The sequence below is a fragment of the Triticum aestivum genome, chromosome 3A (genome assembly GCF_018294505.1).
Source record: "Triticum aestivum cultivar Chinese Spring chromosome 3A, IWGSC CS RefSeq v2.1, whole genome shotgun sequence".
In the NCBI taxonomy this organism is placed as follows: Eukaryota; Viridiplantae; Streptophyta; class Magnoliopsida; order Poales; family Poaceae; genus Triticum; species Triticum aestivum.
This window is the reverse complement of record NC_057800.1, coordinates 603941079-603961713: the sequence shown is the minus strand read 5'-3', so window position 1 is coordinate 603961713 and position 20635 is coordinate 603941079.

Sequence of the window (20635 nt, the reverse complement as noted above, 5' to 3'; positions counted from 1 at the left end):
CTCAAAATTTGAGAAAACTCAAATATGAAAATAACGAAATCCCCAACTCTCTCCGTGGGTCCTTGAGTTGCGTAAAATTTCTAGGATCAAAGCCAAAAGCAAATAAATTATGATATGCAATGATGATCTAATGTATAACATTCCAAATTGAAAATTTGGGATGTTACACGTTGAACTCGACAAATGGACGCTGCCCACATTAAACCGATTCTGGGTGACTAATTTCGTAAAAATAAGGCTCTAGCGTTGTAAGTATGCATTTGGCTTAATCATAGAGATTGTCGACCCTTTCCGACGCGAAGATGAAAACGTCGGAGATCGGACTCCAATTAAACGTGTTCAAGTGCTACTGAGTGAATATAACGATGCTGACTTTAGATTGGGCAAAGGACATGGTATATCATGGCCAGTTCGGACAGGTCATAAGGAAGATCCACAACTTGGCGATCAAGACAGGATCCTTTGGGTATGGCTAGATTTGTCCTAGGAATCTGGGCATTATAAACCGAGGCCAGGCTAGTCGATAGATCATATACAACAACAATCATACCATAGGCTAGCTTCTAGGGTTTAGCCTCTCTGATTTCGTGGTAGATCTACTCTTGTACTACCCATATCATCAATATTAATCAAGCAGGACGTAGGGTTCTACCTCCATCAAGAGGGCCCGAACCTGGGTAAGACATTGTGTCCCCTGCCTCCTGTTACCATCCGGCCTAGACGCACAGTTCGGGACCCCCTACCCGAGATCCGCCGGTTTTGACACCGACACCAAGCCTATGAGAATGCCAAACTGTTTAAAGAAAAAGTTAAAAGATGGCATGACAAAAGGATACAAAAGCGTGAATTTGATGCAGGTGATTATGTATTTCTATACAACTCTCGTTTAAGATTTTTTGCAGGAAAACTCCTCTCCAAATGGGAAGGTCCTTACGTCATTGAGGAGGTCTATCGTTCCGGTGCTATAAAAATCAACAACATCAAAGGCACAAATCCGAGGGTGGTGAATGGTCAAAGAATCAAACATTATATCTCAGGTAATCCTATAAATGTTGAAACTAATGTTATTGAAACCGTAACCCCGAAGGAATACATAAGGGACACTTTCCAGAATGTTTCAGATTCCGAAAAGGAAGAGGTATGTGGTACGGTAAGTAAACCGACTCCAAAATAGTTCTAATAGCAATTTTTCTCCATTTTGGAATATTTAAAAAATAGGAAAATAAGAAGTAGTTCGGGAAGGACACGAGGCGTCCACGAGGGTGGAGGGCACGCCCCCTACCTCGTGGGCACCTCCTGTGCCCTCTGGACTCCGTTTTCTTGCACGATACTTCTTTTGGTCAGTAAAAAATCATTATATAATCTCCGAAGGTTTTATCACCGTACACGCAAATATATTCTGCTTTTGTTTCGAGTTGTTTTCTGCCAGGGTTGTCAAGGCCAGGCACCATGTCGTCTCCCTCCTCCTCCAACAATGAGGGCAACGATGCTTGGCTAATGAAGATAGAGCTGAAGAGAGAAGAACCCAAAGAGATCAACAAGGATGATGTGATCAAGAAGGCCGTCGGGGATCAAGTTCCGGCAGTAGTAGAAGAATACATCCTTCAACCTCATCACAATCTCTTTACCCCAACGGAGATTGAAGCTTTCAAGATGATTGAGTTAGCTCGCATTCAAAACAAGTATCTCACAAGTGAAAATATTTTGTTGAAGGAGCATATCATCACACTCAAGGGCATTATCCGCAAATTGGAGGATATGCTACACTTGATGTGCGACTATCCATCATCACCAACACCTACTTCACCAACAAAGAAGAATTGAGTATTGGGTATGGGCACTCCCCTTGGCAACTGCCAAGCTTGGGGGAGTGCCCCGGTAAGGGGAGTGCCCCGGTATCGTATCACCATCACACTTTTACCTTTACCATTTTTCTTAGTTCGATCCTTTTGGTAATATCTTGATCTAGTAGAATAAAGTTTTAGTATGATCTAGTTTTTAGTTTTGCTTTATGATCCATCTATATAATTGTAAGTGCATCTAGTGCCACCCCTAGTTGGTTTTGGAGTACTGACGACAAACCTGGTTGAGGGACTAATGTGTTTGTGAGAATTGCAGGATAAAACAGGTAGTAGTCCCTCATTGATTCGGTTTACCTACCGGAGATGACCCCTAAAAATGTGTGAAGACATTGAAGACAATGGTGGTATGTGAAGATATTCACACTGAAGACTATGACATGAGAAGACATCGCATGAAGACTTTGGAGCGTGAAGACATAGTTGTTTCGTAGTTTCATCTTCTTCTTTGATGAGTCATAGGAACCACCATACTGTTAAGCGGGGTCCAAGTGAACATAGTCAGAATGACTAAAGTGATGCTCAACCAAATCCTAAGTCTTCGGGCGAAGACAATGAGAGCAAATCTTATCCAGAGCTGGATAAGTAAGCTTTACTTGTAGCCCAGGTCAAGCTGCCGCGTGTGTTTGAAAACTGACCGTTGGAACACGTGCCAGTTCCATAGTGACCCAGGGTCATTTCGGACAAATCAGGTCGGGTTGCCTAGTGGCTATTAATAGCCCACCCCCTACACTATAAATTGGTGGCTACTCAGAGTTAGTGCACGGCTTTTGTCGTTTGAGAGCAACCCACCTCCGAAGCCTTTGAGAGAGAAATCCCTGTCTGTGTGATCTGAAGACTTGTTAACACTTGAGGACTGTGAATCCTCCAGCCGGTTAGGCGTCACGTTCTGAGCATCCAAGAGTCATTGTGGATCGCCGGTGAACGAAGTCTGTGAAGGTTTGGAAGTCTACCTTGAAGACCTACCTGAGTGATTGGGCGAGGACTTTGTGTCCTTAGCTCAAGGGGAATAAGGTGAAGACATGGTCTTCTGAGTTAAATCTCATCCTCCCTAACCAGACGTACAGTTGTCACAGCAACTGGAACTGGTCCAACAAATCCCTTGTCTTCACCAAGCAACTGGTTCTATCCTTTCCTTCTCTTTATTTACAGTTGTTCCTTGTGAAGTCATTGCCTGCTTGCATTATCTGTTTGTCTTCACTGTGTGACTGTTTGTTCTGATTGGCTTCATACTATCTTCCATCCTGATCCATACTGCCTAGCTGCTATTAGTCTTCATGCTTTCACTTCATTGTATACTTGTGAAAGTGCGTTATATTGACTAGAGGGGGGTGAATAGGCAATTTTTATGGAAGTCTTCAAAACGTGAAAGTTATGAAGACAAACAATAGAAATAAACCTATTACCATGCATCGAAAGGTAGACTACACTAAGCAAGCCATAGTCAAGTATTCAATGGAGTGAAAGCACAATGACTAATAGCAGCAATGTAGTAAGGATCAGGTAGGAAGATATTATGAAGCCAAACAGAACACGCAGTCACTCAGTGAAGACAAAAGATAGTGCAATCATACAATGACTTCACAAGGACCAACAGTAAGTAAAGGGAAGGGAAGGATGAAACCAGTGACTCATTGAAGACAATGATTTGTTGGACCAGTTCCAGTTGCTGTGACAACTGTACGTCTGGTTAGGGCGGCTAGGTATTTAAACCTGAGGACACACAGTCCCGGACACCCAGTCCTGAACACGCAGCTCAGGACACCCAGTCCTCACCGTATCCCCTTGAGCTAAGGTCACACAGACCTCACCCAATCACTCAGGTAAGTCTTCAAGGTAGACTCCCAAACATTCACAGGCTTCGTTCACTGGCAATCCAAAATGTCTCTTGGATGCTCAGAACGCAACGCCTAACCGGCTGGAGGATTCACAGTCCTCAAGTGTAATAAGTCTTCAAATCACACAGACAAGAAGACTTAAGTGATGCCTAACACTCTTAGGCTCTGGGTGGTTAGGGCTTTATCCTCACAAGGAATTCTCTCTCAAAGGCTTCGAGGTGGGTTGCTCTCAAACGACAAAAGCCGTACTCTAACTCTGAGCAGCCAATCGTTTATGGTTGTAGGGGGTGGGCTATTTATAGCCACTAGGCAACCCGACCTGATTTGTCCGAAATGACCCTGGGTCACTAAGGAACTGACACGTGTTCCAACAGTCAGATTTCAAACTCACGCGGCAGCTTTACTTGGGCTACAAGCAAAGCTGACTTGTCCGACTCTGGACAAGTTTCGCTCTCATAGTCTTCACTCGAAGACATAGGTTTTGGTTAGGCATCACTTCAGTCATTCTGACTGGTTCTCTTGGACCCCACTTAATAGTACGGTGGTCCCTATGACTCAATCAAAGAAGAAAAAGAACTACGAAAGATCTAAGTCTTCGAGCTCCATAGGCTTCATGCGATGTCTTCTCTTGTCATAGTCTTCAATGTGAATATCTTCATATACCACCTTTGACATCAATGTCTTCATACATTTTTAGGGGTCATCTCTAGTAGGAAAACCGAATCAATGAGGGACTTCTACCTGTGTTATCCTGCAATTCTCACAAACACATTAGTCCCTCAACTAGGTTTGTCGTCAATACTCCAAAACCAACTAGGGGTGGCACTAGATGCACTTACAATCTCCCCCTTTTTGGTGATTGATGACAAACTAGTTGAAGTTTTCAACGGGGAGTATAATATGTGAAATTGTAAGGATAAGGAATTGTCTTCATAAGTTGCAAGGGCTCCCCCTGAAGATGTGCATATAAGTAATTTGCTTTTGGAATGCAAATGCACATGGCAGGTTGTGCTTGTGGAGATCCTCTTCAACTTATGATGACAATCCACTATGCATGGGAAGGTATGTGAAGATAATGACATGCATAATGGAAAATGGACATCTGCAAAATGATCTAAGTGCGGAATTCATCGTCGCACATGCGGAATTTATCATCGCATCACAAGGTGGCAAATAAGTAGCAGACGACCACCGAGTTTAAGTGTTACAACTCAAAGAACCAACTGTATCAAAACGAGAGTTGTAAACACGAAGCAAAAAGTATAAAGCACCCGCCCATATGGACCCACTTGAAGACTATCAAACTCATATGCTTCTCCCCCTTTTGTCAGTAAGGACCAAAAAGGTTTGAAGACATAGAGCATCTACTCGTTCCCATGAAGAGTAGGTGAAGCAGCAGGGTCGTCGGTGGTGTTCGGTGGTGCAGAAGAACTTGGAGCGGTGTCGAAGCATGCTGAAGGAGGTGGCGGTGAAGTAGCATCATCTTCATCCTCGATCACTCTGGCATTCACAGTTGCAGCAGAGGAAGAGAACTCAGAGTCTTCAAGAGATGGAGTTCGTCGCAGCACTGCCCTTCGAGGAGGTGTGGAGTCAAACTTGAAGCGTTCAGAGAAGCCATCCTCTTGAAGATCATCTTCAGAACACATCAGCGTCAGCCCTTTCCATGTGCGTCGAGAGGTTTCATGGGCAACAAAGGCATTCTTGGTGGCAAGATTGTGAATGCGATTAACATCCACCAAGAGGCTTTGCATTTGACGCTTTAGCCAGTCATGATGCCTATCCTGTTTCTGATGAGAGCCACAAGAAGCTCTCGGTCATTGAGAACACGAGTGCGCTTCTTGGGTCGTTGGGCAATTGTGCTATCAGTGGCTTCAGTGAGAGCAGGATGCGGTGCACGTGTAGTGCCAGCCAAAGGATACACACGAGTGACTGCTTCAACTCCTTCAATGTTCTGAGAAAAACTTTGATGCTCCGCATTCTGAAGACTTAGAGGTTCCTTGGCAGGCTCAGGATAAATGGCTTCAATGGACATATCCACATCAGGCAGAAAAATCCGATGATTGCGAGCAGACGGCTGATATGAGATAGCGGAGTGGAGTTTGATCAGCCGCATTATCCATGGAGTGTAGAACTTCAAGCCAAAAAGATCAGAGCCTGATGCAGCAAGCTGGCGGATGAAGAAGTCCTGTGCATTGAAGCATTTGCCATGAAGAATATAGAAGACCAAAGTCTTCATTGCACCTTCCAGCTTGGCTTGTGGAGAATGTCCTTTGATGGGCCAGAGAGTTCGCCTTATGATGTGATAAATAGTCCTTGACAGATACTCAAGGTCTTCAACGAAGAACTCCTTGGGATATGCAGCATCTTGGGGCAATGGCCTCATCATACTGAGCATCTGACTCATATTAGGTTCAAGCTTCTAAAAGATGCTCTCTACAGCTTCACTGTGAAGTTGACAGCCAGATTCGTAGAGATCGCCAGGAGTGGGTAGACCAGTGAGCTCGATGATATCAAAGGCTTTGGCTTCGTGATGAACATTTCCTGTCATCCACTCCAGGACCCAAGTCTTCGGATATCTGTTGTACCCACGGATGTGAAGTGTGGCATAGAATTGGAGCAGCAACTCTTCATTCCAATGCTCTTGGTCGGTGACGAATGGCAGCAATCCAACCTCTTTGAAGCAATCCAGAGCTTCTTCCAAACAGGGCAGACCAGCTATTGCTTCAATGTCAAGTCGCTTATGTGGGAAGATGCGACCTTGATTGTATAGAATGCAGGAGTAATAGCTTCACTGCGGATAGCTCCAGAACCGATCAGATGATATTCTTTCCCTTGATAGGGGTTCCTAGAGCTATTGAAGAATGTGTTTGTCGGATTTCGGGTTCTGGCAGACCCTTAAGGTTCGAACTCTGGGGTGCGCGTGGAGATTACGCCTTCTATCTCCCCGTCTCGCAAAAATCTAGACTACTTGAAAGAACTGCACAAGAGACACAGGGTTTATACTGGTTCGGGCCACCGTTGTGGTGTAATACCCTACTCCAGTGTGTGGTGTGTGGATTGCCTCTTGGGCTGATGATGATGAACAATACAAGGAAGAACAACCTCGCGAGGGTCTGCTCTTGGCTGGGGCGATGAACTGTTAGGAGGAGTTCAGTCGCCCTTTTCTCTCTTTCTCTCTCTCTCTCTCTCTCTCTCTCCGCCCCTTGCTATGTGGGTGGCCGGTCCTATTTATAGAGGCCCTGGTCCTCTTCCCAAATATCGAGCGGGAAGGGAGCCAACAATGGCGGGCTAATTTGAAGGGGGACAACAAGTATCAGCTATCCTGACAAAAGCAGTCTTCGCCTGCGCAAAGCTCTTGTGATGATGCCGTCTTGGGCTCCACGGTGACCTCCGTCTCGTAGTCCTCCTGGTCTTGGTCTCGTTGCACCGAAATGGCAACCTTTGCCTGATGCCTCGGTACTCCGCGGCTGCGCTTGGCCCCTTGGCTTGCACCCGCCTGGCGCCCTGAGTCGTCATGGCTTGCATCACGGGCACCTTGCGAGGTACCCCGCCTTGATCTCTCCGCCTCCTCGTGAGCCAGCCTGATGAGGCCGCGCCTGAGGAAGCTCCACTTCATCCGCCCCGCGAGGCTCGGCCCCTCGCGAGGGTCTTGAGTCTTGTGTTGATGAAGATGGGCCGTGCTGGGCTCCCTTTGAGCCACGCCGCAGGCCGCAGGCAGGCAAGTCTAGGGACCCCCGCTCCCAGAACGCCGACAGTAGCCCCCGAGCCCAAGGCGCGCCTGGACTTGGCCATGCCGAGAGGCGAAAGGGCAAGGGCGAAGCGCTGCGGGCCCTAACAGCCTGCAGCCTTGGGCGCCGTGTGGCGGTTGATTGGACGCAAGTGCTTCAGCAACCGCGCAGGTTGATAAAGGAGCGGCATCCGCCCAGACTTTGCCTTTTGCTTTCTTCGGTTGCTGCTCAGATCCCCTTTCTTGCGCCTCCCCTCTCTTCCTCCAAATTTCTAGATCTACTCCGGCCGCGTGACCTAGGAAGCCATTTAAAGTGCAACTATCCCTAGGTGGTTTTGGTAATTCATAACAACATATAGCTCATTGAGCTAATGCTATTCCAAGACAATTATTTCAGGAAAGCTCAATGATTGGCATGGCATGGATGGTGAAAGTGGAACCCTCAAAATGCTAAGGACAAAGGATTGGCTCAAGCTCAAAAGCTCAAGACTCTTCATTTTATATTTTAGTGATCCAAGATCACATTGAGTCCATAGGAAAAGCCAATACTATCAAGGAGGGATGAGGTGTTGCTTAATGAGCCTCTTGCTTCATGTGCTTAGTGATATGCTCCAAAACCCTCAACTACTTTCCCATATCCACATATGACCTAAACCCTAAGCCAAACTCGGTCCTACCGATTCTTTCTATCCGGCGCCACCGAGTTTCACTTGTCATAAGCCACTACCAAACCCTAGCAATTCGGTTCTACCGATAGGGATCTCGGTCTCACCGAGATGGGATTGCAAACTCTCTGTTTCCCTTTCATAACTTTTCGGTCTCACTGAAAGAGCAGATCGGTCCCACCGAGATTGCAATGTAAACTCTCTGTTTCCTTTTTGTAACTTTTCGGTCTCACCGAAAGAGCAAATCGGTCCCACCGAGTTTGCCTGACAAACTCTCTGGTTAGCTAATTACCAATGTCGGTCTCACCGAGTTTGTGTAATCGGTCTCACCGAGATTACGTTATGCCCAAACCCTAACCATATCGGTCCTACCAAGTTGCATGTCAGTCCCACCGAAAATCTCTAACGGTCACTAGGTTTACCTTTTCGGTCCGACCGAGTTTGTTGATTCGGTCCCACCGAGATTGGTAAATTGTGTGTAACGGTTGGATTTTGTGTGGAGGCTATATATACCCCTCCACCTCCTCTTCATTCGTGGAGAGAGCCATCAGAACACATCTACACTTCCAACCCATATGTTCTAAGAGAGAACCACCTACCCTTGTGTTGAGACCAAGATATTCCATTCCTACCATATGAATCTTGATCTCTAGCCTTCCCCAAGTTGCTTTCCACTCAAACCTTCTTTCCACCAGATCCAAATTCTATGAGAGAGAGTTGAGTGTTGGGGAGACTATCATTTGAAGCACAAGAGCAAGGAGTTCATCATCTACACACCATTTGTTACTTCTTGGAGAGTGGTGTCTCCTAGATTGGCTAGGTGTCACTTGGGAGCCTCCGACAAGATTGTGGAGTTGAACCAAGGAGTTTGTAAGGGTAAGGAGATCGCCTACTTCGTGAAGATCTACCGCTAGTGAGGCAAGTCCTTCGTGGGCGATGGCCATGGTGGGATAGACAAGGTTGCTACTTTGTGGACCCTTCGTGGGTGGTTGCTTCTTCGTGGACCCTTCGTGGGTGGAGACCTCCGTGGACTCGCGCAACCGTTATCCTTCGTGGGTTGAAGTCTCCATCAACGTGGATGTAGGATAGCACCACCTATCCGAACCACGGGAAAAACATCCGTGTCTCCAATTGCGTTTGAATTCTCCAAACCCTACCCTTTACATTCTTGCAAGTTGCATGCTTTAATTTCCACTGCCAATATACTCTTTGCATGCTTGCTTGAATTGTGTGATGATTGCTTGACTTGTCCTAAAATAGCTAAAATCTGCCAAGAACTAAAATTGGGAAAAGGTTAAGTTTTTATTTGGTCAAGTAGTCTAATCACCCCCCCTCTAGACATACTTCTGATCCTACAAGTGGTATCAGAGCTTTGGTCTCCATTTGCTTTGATTTCCATAGCTTTTGGTGGTCATAGCCTTGGTTTCACAACCTAGGAGAGTATGGCGTCTAGCGAGGGAAATTATCACCATAGAGGTCCTTACTTTGATGGTACTAATTTTGCTAGTTGGAAGCATAAAATGAAAATGCATATTCTTGGACATAACCCCGCCGTTTGGGCTATTGTGTGTGTTGGTTTGCAAGGTGAATTCTTTGATGGGAGAGAACCAAACCGTGAAGCTACCGCGGATGAGTTGAAGATGTTGCAATACAATGCTCAAGCTTGTGATATTCTCTTCAACGGATTGTGCCCCGAAGAATTCAACAAAATCAGCCGTCTTGAGAATGCAAAGTAAATTTGGGACACTTTGATTGATATGCACGAAGGTATCGACTCCGTCAAGGAATCCAAGTTGGATGTGCTTCAAAGTCAACTTGACAAGTTCAAAATGAAGGATGGTGAAGGTGTCGCTGAAATGTACTCTAGGCTTGCTCTCATCACAAATGAGATTGCCGGCTTAGGAAGTGAAGAGATGACCGATAGATTCATCATCAAGAAGATTCTAAGAGCCTTGGATGGAAAATATGATACCATGTGCACATTGATCCAAATGATGCCCAATTACAAAGATCTCAAGCCAACGGAGGTAATTGGAAGAATTGTTGCTCATGAGATGTCACTTAAGGATAAAGAGGAACTTCACAACAAATCAAGTGGTGCCTACAAAGCCTCATGTGAAGCTCCTACATCATCAAGTGAGAAACAAAACTTCAATGAAGAATTGAGCTTAATGGTGAAGAACTTCAACAAGTTCTACAAGAGTAGAAGCAAAGATAGAAGCTTCAAGTCAAGGTCCTACAATGACAAAAGATCTTCTAGTCGAGAGCGAAACTGCTACAATTGTGGAAGACCCGGACACTATTCCAATGAGTGTACGGCTCCCTACAAGAGAAGAGAAGACTCTCCAAAAAGAAGAAGCAAAAGAGAAGAATCACCTCCAAGAGAGAGAAGGAGTAGAGATTATCGTTATGAATGAAGATACTCACGGAGAAGCAAGGATTCGGAAAGGAAGGAAAAATCATCAAGGAGCTACACAAAACGAAGACATCAAGCTCATGTTGGTGAATGGGTATCCGGCTCCGACTCTGACAGCCACTCCGAGAGAAGTTATCACTCCGACTCTGAATATACTCAAGATGAAGGTGTTGCCGGCCTAGCACTTGTGTCAACCAACTCCTACAACATATTTGACTCACCAAATGAAGGAATTGGAAGATGCTTCATGGCCAAAGGTCCTAAGGTAACACATCCCGAGTATGTTGATTTTAATAGTGATGAAGATGACTTGTTAGGTGATGATGATTTACTTGTTGACAACTCTAGTGATGAATACTATGATGAAACGTCAATTAATCATGCTAATCAAGATAAAACGAATGACAATGATAAGGAGAAGATTGAGGCTCTAACTAAAGAACTAAACACTCTTAAGTTAGCTCATGAAACTATCTTCGAAGATCATCGAGAACTTTTAAAAGCTCATGAGAAGTTACGCTTTGAAAAGCTCAATCTTGAGCAAGAGCATGAGTTTTTAAAGGCAATCAATGACGATCTCCGCAAGAAAAGTTCTTCTTACATTGCCAAGTGTTTACTCTTATCCACTTACACGCCTCAAGTCAAGTCTAGTAACAAGAACAAGAAAGATTCTTCCTCTAGTAGTAACAATGATCATGCTAAATCCAATATTGTTGCTTCTAGTAGTTCTCTTGATTCCACTAATGATTCTCTTAGCCAAGTTACACTTGAGCAAGAAAATAGCTTATTGAAGGGAATTATAGAGAAAGGAGTGTACAAAAGCCTTGCCGGGAGTAAGCAATTCGAGGAAATTGTGCGCAAGCAAGGAATGCACCGGAAGAATCAAGGTGTTGGTTTTGAACGAAAGTTCAATGCCAATGGAGTTGAGTGGGAAGAAGATCAATACCCCAAGACAAAGTTTGTTCCTCAACAAGAGAAGTATGATACTTCCTTCAAGGGAACACAAGCTCAAGATGATCTTCCACCACAAGACTACAAGCAAAAAGGCAAGGACAAGCTTCAAGAGGAAATTGATGCATTTGAAGAAGCTCCTAAGAACTTAGTCAAGTGGATTCCCAAGACTACGTCAAGTTCCACTTCATCAAGTACGACTACAACTCCAAGGATTCCCATCAAGATGGTGTGGATCCAAAAGAAGAAGAACTAGAGAGTTCTTGAGGGTGACTCCGCCAACATACTTCACTCTTATCATTTTGGCAAGAACAAGTGCAATCAACTTCCACATCTTGCACTAGTTCAAGGAGTCACAAACCCTCTTGTTGGTAAGACAAGGGACAAGGTAACCTAAAAGTTTTCATGGACATCATCTTGTGTGTGCATCACTCTATGTCTATGGATATCCTTGTTTGTTCCTTGTGGGACTAACCCATGTAGGTATTGAAAGTGCAATTCACTCAAATGGATAGCTCCAAGTGATCTACATCAACATTGAGCATCCACATCTTCAACATCTACATGAAGTCATCATCGACAAAACCCAAGGTTAGTTCATCCCTCTTAGGGGGGATCTCACATCTAGGGGGAGCTTTACTCTAAGACTTGAGCTAAAGCAACTCTAAAGATGTGAACACAACAATGCTTTATGTAAAAGTGGTAACCCCACTTGAGCTTAAACGATGAGTATGACCTACGATCAAGTGTTCTCACTTGACTCCTAAGTCAATATACTCATATATAGATGACCTAGTCATCGCAAATTGCTTGATAGATGCTAGAATTGGTTGTGCATGCTTTGTCATATATTTCAATTGCCATTTTATTTTGTGAGCATGTTGGTTGCATATTTTATTCATTCAAGGACATCCACTTGTTGTTTTGATTGTTTGGTTTCATTTCCTTTTGCCAAGTGGATGGACAAGAATGCCTAAGAACCTCCTCTAGCTATCTATGCTTTTCTCGTCTCAAACTCTATTCATGCTACATCATAAAATTTGATCAAGTCAGATTCGAACCACTCTGTGTGAGGAGCACTCGGAGTCCCCGATTCGTCATAGACTTAAACTTCCAAAACCTCTTTGTGATTCTCGGTCTGACCGATATCCTACTTTCGGTCCTACCGAGATCATTAAGTTGATCTATGTTTTCGATCTCGGTGCAACCGATTTGAACCATTTGGTCACACCGAGTTGCAACAACTTTATGCAATTTTGCATCTCGGTGCCACCGAGTTGTTCCACTCGGTCACACCGACAGGGTCGGGCTATATATAGTCACGGGCAAAAATTTGGAAATTTCTCCGAACCCCTTCGCCCGCGCGATAGCCTGCTCTGCCAACGTGGTCTCCGGATCGTCTCCTCGCCGCCAGCCGCCTCCAGTCGCTGGTCTCCGTCGCCATCAACGGGAATTCTACCCCGCCGTTGCCGCCGTAGCGAGTCTCCGCCGAACTAGGGTATGGACTCGATCTTTGTGCTATTCTCCAATCCGATTCCTAGCACATTGTGATCATATTGATTCTTGCCACGATTGAAACACTTCTATCCAGTCAATGAACTCGTAGATTAGGTTTGATTCAAAAATTCTAGGGTTAGGTTTCCGCCGAAACCATCTCAGACCCACCAAGTTGAAATACTCGGTCCCACTGATTTGGCTTATGCCATTGCACAAGTAAGACTCGGTCTAACCGAGAATTACTTATCGGTGTGACCGATTTTGGAACTTTGTGAAACCCTAGCAGTCTCGGTGCCACCGAACTATGACTCGGTCTGACCGAGTTCACCAGTTTAGGTTCCAAAAACTGCTTTGGTATCACCGAGTTTAAAAATCGGTAGATCCGAGATGATTTCAGTGGGAAACTAAAACTAAGTTTTTGAATCATTCTTTTGCAAAAATCTCTGCATTTTGTGATGCTCATCCACTCTATCTGATCTATAACCTATTCACAGGGTCAGCAGTCAGAGTTTGCAACATGTCAGACCAAAGTGATAGCCAGAACATGTCAGAACAGCAAGTGCAGATGAGTGAGGGCACTAGTCCCTCAAGTTCTTCAGATGATGGCAGCCGAAGTACTCCTAGCAATCTGCCAAAGGCTGCCACAAGACAAAGGAAGAAGAGAACTTCAGATTCTGAGGATGAAGACTATGTGGCAGAAGAGGAAGCAACTTCCAAGAGAGTTGAGCCAGCACAGGGCATAAAGCTAGGACTGAAAATCAAAAGGCCAGCAGGTAGGCAGCCTATGCCAAAGGCCAGAGCTTCAATCAAGATTCCTGAGAAGCCCACTCCCATAGAGCCAGTTGCTGCTGAAGGGAAGAAGAGGAAGGAAAGGGTCAAGAAGACCGTAGCCAAAGTGCTTGGAAAGGCTTCCATCATGGAAGATGAGGATGAAGAAGAAGAGGTTGCTGCACCAGCACCAAAGGCACCCAAGCTGATGGGTGATGCCATAAGATCAGGGGCAGCTGCTTCCAAGGCCAAGCCAGCTCCAAAGCCAAAGCCAAAGAGGAATACAAGAAGCATTCCAGCTGCTGAGAAGAACAAGGCCCCAATGCCTGACACTGCAGAAGATGATGAAGAGCAAGTTCTTAGAAAACTCAAGCCCAAGATCCCAGACCACAATGATGCTCATCCTGTGGCTGAGGACATGAAGCTCGGGAGAGATTCAGGGCTCTGGAAGTGGAGAGAAGCAGATCCGTATGCTTCAAGGAGGAGGACTGCTTTTGATTACAGGTTCCACACTAAGGAACAGCAGGACTTCTATGAGACAGTCTTATTGGACAAGAAGCACATTGGCTGTGACATGAGATGGGTTGATTGGCAATACATCAAGGACAACGAAGAGTACTACCCTGGAGTGTAGGACAGCTTCAAGGCATGTGGAGTAGAGGACTTTGTTGGGTAGAAGCTCACAAAGTGGAATGAGGAGCTTATCATGCAGTTCTACTCCACAACACATTTCTATCCAGATGGGAGGATTACATGGATGTCTGAAGGTACGAGGTACCAATCAACAGTTGCTGAGTGGGCTCAGCTGATCAATGCCCCACAAGAGCATGAGGATGACTTGGACATATATGCCAAGAAGAAGATGGACCACAACTCAATGTCAAACATGTACAAGGAGATTCCAAATGAAGCACTTGATACTTTCAAGTTTGGCTCAGTACACTATCTTCTATCAGGGCTGCCAACCATCAATTGGATACTGAGGCACACCTTGTTGCCCAAGTCAGGTGATCACAAGATGATCAGAGGCCATGCAATCAACTTGCTTCATATCCTTGATGTGCCACAGAAGTTCAAGGTGATGAGCCTTATGATAGAACAATCAAGAGGACTGCAACAGACCAGAAGAGGAGTTGTGGATATGCCCCACAGATTCAGGAGCTCATCAACTCAAAGATGGGCACAGGCATATACTTGTTGGACAAGGAACACCTGCCCATCCGTCCAGACTTTGAAGATAATGAAGTTGTTATGACTGAGAATGAACCATCGTCTGCACAAGCACAAGCCAAGAAGGAGAAGGCAAGGAAGGAGAAAGCTGCCAAGATGCCAACTCAAGAGGAGGCATCTGAGTATTTCTTGAAAACCAAACAAGAGCAGCTTGGTTACTTGATTGCATCCACCCTGCGGATTGAGAAAGGACTAGCCACCCTAACTCAGAACCAGGCAAGCCTAGAGCGAATCATAGAACAAAAGTTCTATGACTTGGATATCAAAGTGACAGAGATTCAGACTGCAGTGGAGCAGCTCCAAGATGACATGCAGGAGAGGAAAGGGAGGACAACCACTGATGCCTTTGCCAGAGTGCCACGAGGTTCGAGGTCGTCTGCAGTGCTAGTTCCTGACACAAGAGCAACTGCCTCAGCACCAGCTACAGCTACAGTTCCACCTGCTCCAGCGTCTACTTCAGCTTCAACTCCAACCACGTCTACAGAAGGCTTCGTCCTTGGAGTGCTCCGGACTCCACCACCACCTGAAGATCAAGCCTGAGTGTCGATTTAGCACTATGCATTTTCTAGGAACTTTTTGGTAACTTGTTGCCAAAGGGGGAGAAAATGTATAGATCATAGGCTTCGAGAGAGAGAGTGTTGCTTTTCTCTCTTGCTTTATTTGGTGGTTTTTCAAACTTTGTTTGCTTTTGAGTGCTTGAGATACTATGTCATTATCTATGAGACATTGATGATCATATGTTTGATCATAAGCTACACTTAATGCGTGATGAATGTTATTATCCTATCTATCTTATGTGATCATTCATTTTCTTGGTGATGAGTGCATGTATTTCATTCTTATCATTTTAAGTGCTCCACCAAGATGTATGTGACATGGAAGAGTAACCCATGACTCTAACTCTTTGTGCATTTGCAGTCCAAAGCAAATCTTAAATATGCACAAATTTAGGGGGAGCTCTTACTTATCACATACTTCTCAAAGCGACGATATATTTCATGCTTATTATCATTTGTCGAAGCTTTGATCTATATGTTGTCATCAATTACCAAAAAGGGGGAGATTGAAAGTGCAACTATCCCTAGGTGGTTTTGGTAATTCATAACAACATATAGCTCATTGAGCTAATGCTATTCCAAGACAATTATTTCAGGAAAGCTCAATGATTGGCATGGCATGGATAGTGAAAGTGGAACCCTCAAAATGCTAAGGACAAAGGATTGGCTCAAGCTCAAAAGCTCAAGACTCTTCATTTTATATTTTAGTGATCCAAGATCACATTGAGTCCATAGGAAAAGCCAATACTATCAAGGAGGGATGAGGTGTTGCTTAATGAGCCTCTTGCTTCATGTGCTTAGTGATATGCTCCAAAACCCTCAACTACTTTCCCATATCCACATATGACCTAAACCCTAAGCCAAACTCGGTCCTACCGATTCTTTCTATCCGGCGCCACCGAGTTTCACTTGTCATAAGCCACTGCCAACCCCTAGCAATTCGGTTCTACCAATAGGGATCTTGGTCTCACCGAGATGGGATTGCAAACTCTCTGTTTCCCTTCCATAACTTTTCGGTCTCACCGAAAGAGCGGATCGGTCCCACCGAGATTGCAATGTAAACTCTCTGTTTCCTTTTTGTAACTTTTCGGTCTCATCGAAAGAGCAAATCGGTCCCACCGAGTTTGCCTGACCAACTCTCTGGTTAGCTAATTACCAAAGTCGGTCTCACCAAGTTTGTGTAATCGGTCTCACCGAGATTACGTTATGCCCAAACCCTAACCATATCGGTCCTACCAAGTTGCATGTCAGTCCCACCGAAAATCTCTAACGGTCACTAGGTTTACCTTTTCAGTCCGACCGAGTTTGTTGATTCGGTCCCACCGAGATTGGTAAATTGTGTGTAACGGATTTTGTGTGGAGGCTATATATACCCCTCCACCTCCTCTTCATTCGTGGAGAGAGCCATCAAAACACATCTACACTTCCAACCCATATGTTCTGAGAGAGAACCACCTACCCTTGTGTTGAGACCAAGATATTCCATTCCTACCATATGAATCTTGATCTCTAGCCTTCCCCAAGTTGCTTTCCACTCAAACCTTCTTTCCACCAGATCCAAATCCTATGAGAGAGAGCTGAGTGTTGGGGAGACTATCATTTGAAGCACAAGAGCAAGGAGTTCATCATCTACACACCATTTGTTACTTCTTGGAGAGTGGTGTCTCCTAGATTGGCTAGGTGTCACTTGGGAGCCTCCGACAAGATTGTGGAGTTGAACCAAGGAGTTTGTAAGGGCAAGGAGATCGCCTACTTCGTGAAGATCTACCGCTAGTGAGGCAAGTCCTTCGTGGGCGATGGCCATGGTGGGATAGACAAGGTTGCTACTTCATGGACCCTTCGTGGGTGGTTGCTTCTTTGTGGACCCTTCGTGGGTGGAGCCCTCCGTGGACTCGCGCAACCATTACCCTTCGTGGGTGGAGCCCTCCGTGGACTCGCGCAACCGTTACCCTTCGTGGGTTGAAGTCTCCATCAACGTGGATGTAGGATAGCACCACCTATCCGAACCACGGGAAAAACATCCGTGTCTCCAATTGCGTTTGAATTCTCCAAACCCTACCCTTTACATTCTTGCAAGCTGCATGCTTTACTTTCCGCTGCCAATATACTCTTTGCATGCTTACTTGAATTGTGTGATGATTGCTTGACTTGTCCTAAAATAGCTAAATTCTGCCAAGAACTAAAATTGGGAAAAGGTTAAGTTTTTATTTGGTCAAGTAGTCTAATCACCCCCCCTCTAGACATACTTCCGATCCTACAGCCATGGCGCCTCGTCAGTCTCCGGCCGAAGCTTGGTACTCGCCTGCTCTGGACTTGCCGAGCGTGTCCGAGGCGGGCCTTACCCAGCTGCGCCGGATGGCGGCGGCACAGGGCATCGACGGGGTGTAGGTCTTCAAGGCCGACTCCGCCACCCCTGAGGGCGGAGGGAGCACCTTTTATCCTCTCTTTGTAAGCTCCATTGCTGCGGGCCTGGTGCCTCCCTTCTCCGAGTTTTTCTTCTCTGTCCTTCGCCATTACAACTTGCAGGCTCTGCATCTCCACCCCAACTCCGTCCTTCTCCTGGCGATCTTCGCTTATTACTGTGAGGCTCACGTAGGGGTGCATCCCTTAGTGGCCTTGCTGCGCCACTACTTCTCCCTCCGGGTCTCTCGCGGTTCTCCTTTCGCGTGCATGAGCTTCGTCGCGTATGGCGGCACCATTGCCATCTCGAATCCCGGGAAGAGGATTGAGGGCTTCAGGAGCAAGTGGGTCTTGGTAGATGTCGGGCGCATCCACCCTCGGCTGATCTTGCCCGCGGAGCAGCCCGCGAGCTCCAGCGACTGGTGCCGAGCAGAGCTTACGGACCCCCGCACGAAACTGGTGTTGGAGAAGATGGACGCGGACCTGAGGCCGGTCAGCACGGCGGCGGCGAAGTTGACCGGTGCGTTGCTGCTGAGGGAGTTCCTGGAGCACCAGCTGGCTCCACTCCGGCAGTACTCACCTCCGATGTGGAGGCCTCATCCGAGCCCCGCGGCGTTGGGCGGCGAAGATTTGGCCACGGTCCTCCAATCTCTAGTCGGGGGCGAGGTGGCAAGGTTGGAGGGCGCTCCCAAGCCCTTGTTCCTTCGCGACGACTGGGAGCAGGTGGTGGAGTCCATGCATGTTTTTAACGGGGACGGGCATGTGCCCGTGGCGGCTTCCGAGGGATTGGTGAACGTGTACTCCAGCGACTCCAGCAAAGAGGAGGACGAAGAGGAGCGGGAAAAGGGGCCTGACTCCGAGGTGACCGACGGAGAGTCGAGGGCTCCCCTCCCCCGGCGCAGGCCCTGCAATCTCCGCCTTTCTTCGAGCGACGATGACGAGGATGGAGGCGAGCAGGTCGGCAGGAGCTTGCCCCCGATCCCGAAGAAGGACAGGACCGAGCTGATCTCCCACGGGTCTGCCCCTGCCCCGAGGCAGTCTGCAGACGCGCCTTCTGCTTCCGAGGTTGACCCTTCCAGCCGGTTGTCAAGCTTCAAGTTTGGCCGGAGGCTTCCCGAGCTCACCGGTGATGACCCGTAAGTGCTTGACCCTTGTATTTATTTCTTGTTCCGCTGCCGAGGCTTGACGTTCGCATCTCTTGGATAGGCTGGCGCCCACGGCGAAGAAGCTGAAGGGGGCTCCTGAGGCTCCATCCGCGGCAGCGCCTCCGCCTGTGGAGGAGGGTAACCACGGCGCGTGGGCTTCTCCTGCCCGGTCGTCCTCACGAGGCCTGGCCGAGCTGGCTGGGGCGAGCTCAGCCCCCATTGCCCAAGTGACTCCTGTGGTGCCTTTGCCCACTGCCGCCACCACAGCTGCTGGGGCGTAGCAGGCTCCACCTCAGGACGCTGTGGTCTTGCCGTCGCCGCCTTCTTCCCCCGTTCCGCCGACTGCTGTTTCTCCAACTCCTCCTACCGTCCTGGAGCGTGCTGTTGCTGGACTGCACCGGCTGCGGCAGGATCTTCTTGGCGCCGACCCTCGCCTGGTGGCCGGGCGCTTAGAGCTGGCTTCAGGATGGATTCGCTCCGATGCCTCGATCCAGGCGGCGCTGGTTCAAGCCTCGACGGCCTGCGACAAGGAGAGGCAGGCCGTCCTTGAGACGAAGGCTGCTCGTGACGGGGCCCTGGGCGAGGTGGTTGAAGTCCGCGATCGTTGCAAGGCGCTAGAGGACGAGCTGCAAGGCCTGCGAGACCAGCTCGCGAAAGAGGTTCGTCTTCGCCAGGAGCAAGAAGAAGGCATGAAGGCTCGTGAGGTGGCCATCGAGGACCGGGAGGCCAAGCTCAAGAAGTGCCGCGACCGCCTGGGTGCGCTGGGGAAGGAGTTGGAGGAGACGAAGGTCGAGCTGGACAGCAAGGCCCAGGTTCTTGTCGAGGATCGTGTGGCCTTCGCGGACATGGAGAAGAAGGCTCGTGCTTCGCTGAAGATGCTCTACGCCAATGGCCTAGAGAGCCCGCTGGCCGGCGCCGAGGACGGCCCCGCCAAGCTGCTTCCCTTCTTGGTTCGTGCTCTTGAGGATGTCACCCTTGGCCTTGGCCCCACGGCCGAGGCCGAGGCGTGTGTACTGTCTTCTGCTGCGCTGACGCGGGTCTTCACCCACATCTACCTTCGCGACGCCAGCGCCGACCTCGATAGCCTGTTGGAGCCAGTAAGCGGCGAGGGTGCTGCCGCCGCTGCCGAGGCCGTGAGGGTCACGCGGAGGCTTTGTTGGGGAAGTTCCAGGCCTTCAGTACCAAGTCGAAGCAGGATGCTGCCGGTCCTGCTGCTCCATGAGGCGGGGCCACCCGCGCTGCTCCACCGCCGCCAAGTGACTCCGCTACTGCTCCTGTCCTGCTTTTAATTCCTGCACACGCATCATGCCTCGGGGAGGCGTTTAAACTCGCGTTTGGTATTGAGCCGATAGTATGGACTGTAATATTTGCTTTTAAATTCCTTGAATTTTATGCTTTTCTTCCCTACTTGCTTGTGTTATACGCCGGCAGAGCCCGGCCCCGCGTGTACCTCACCCAGCATTAGCCCTGACCGGAAACCAGGACGGGACCAAAGGAGTGAGGGGCTACGGAGCCAGTTAGGCTCCTGAGTCGCGATGCTCAGGAGTCCCCCTTGGCGCACGAACAACAAGTAGGGAGGTGT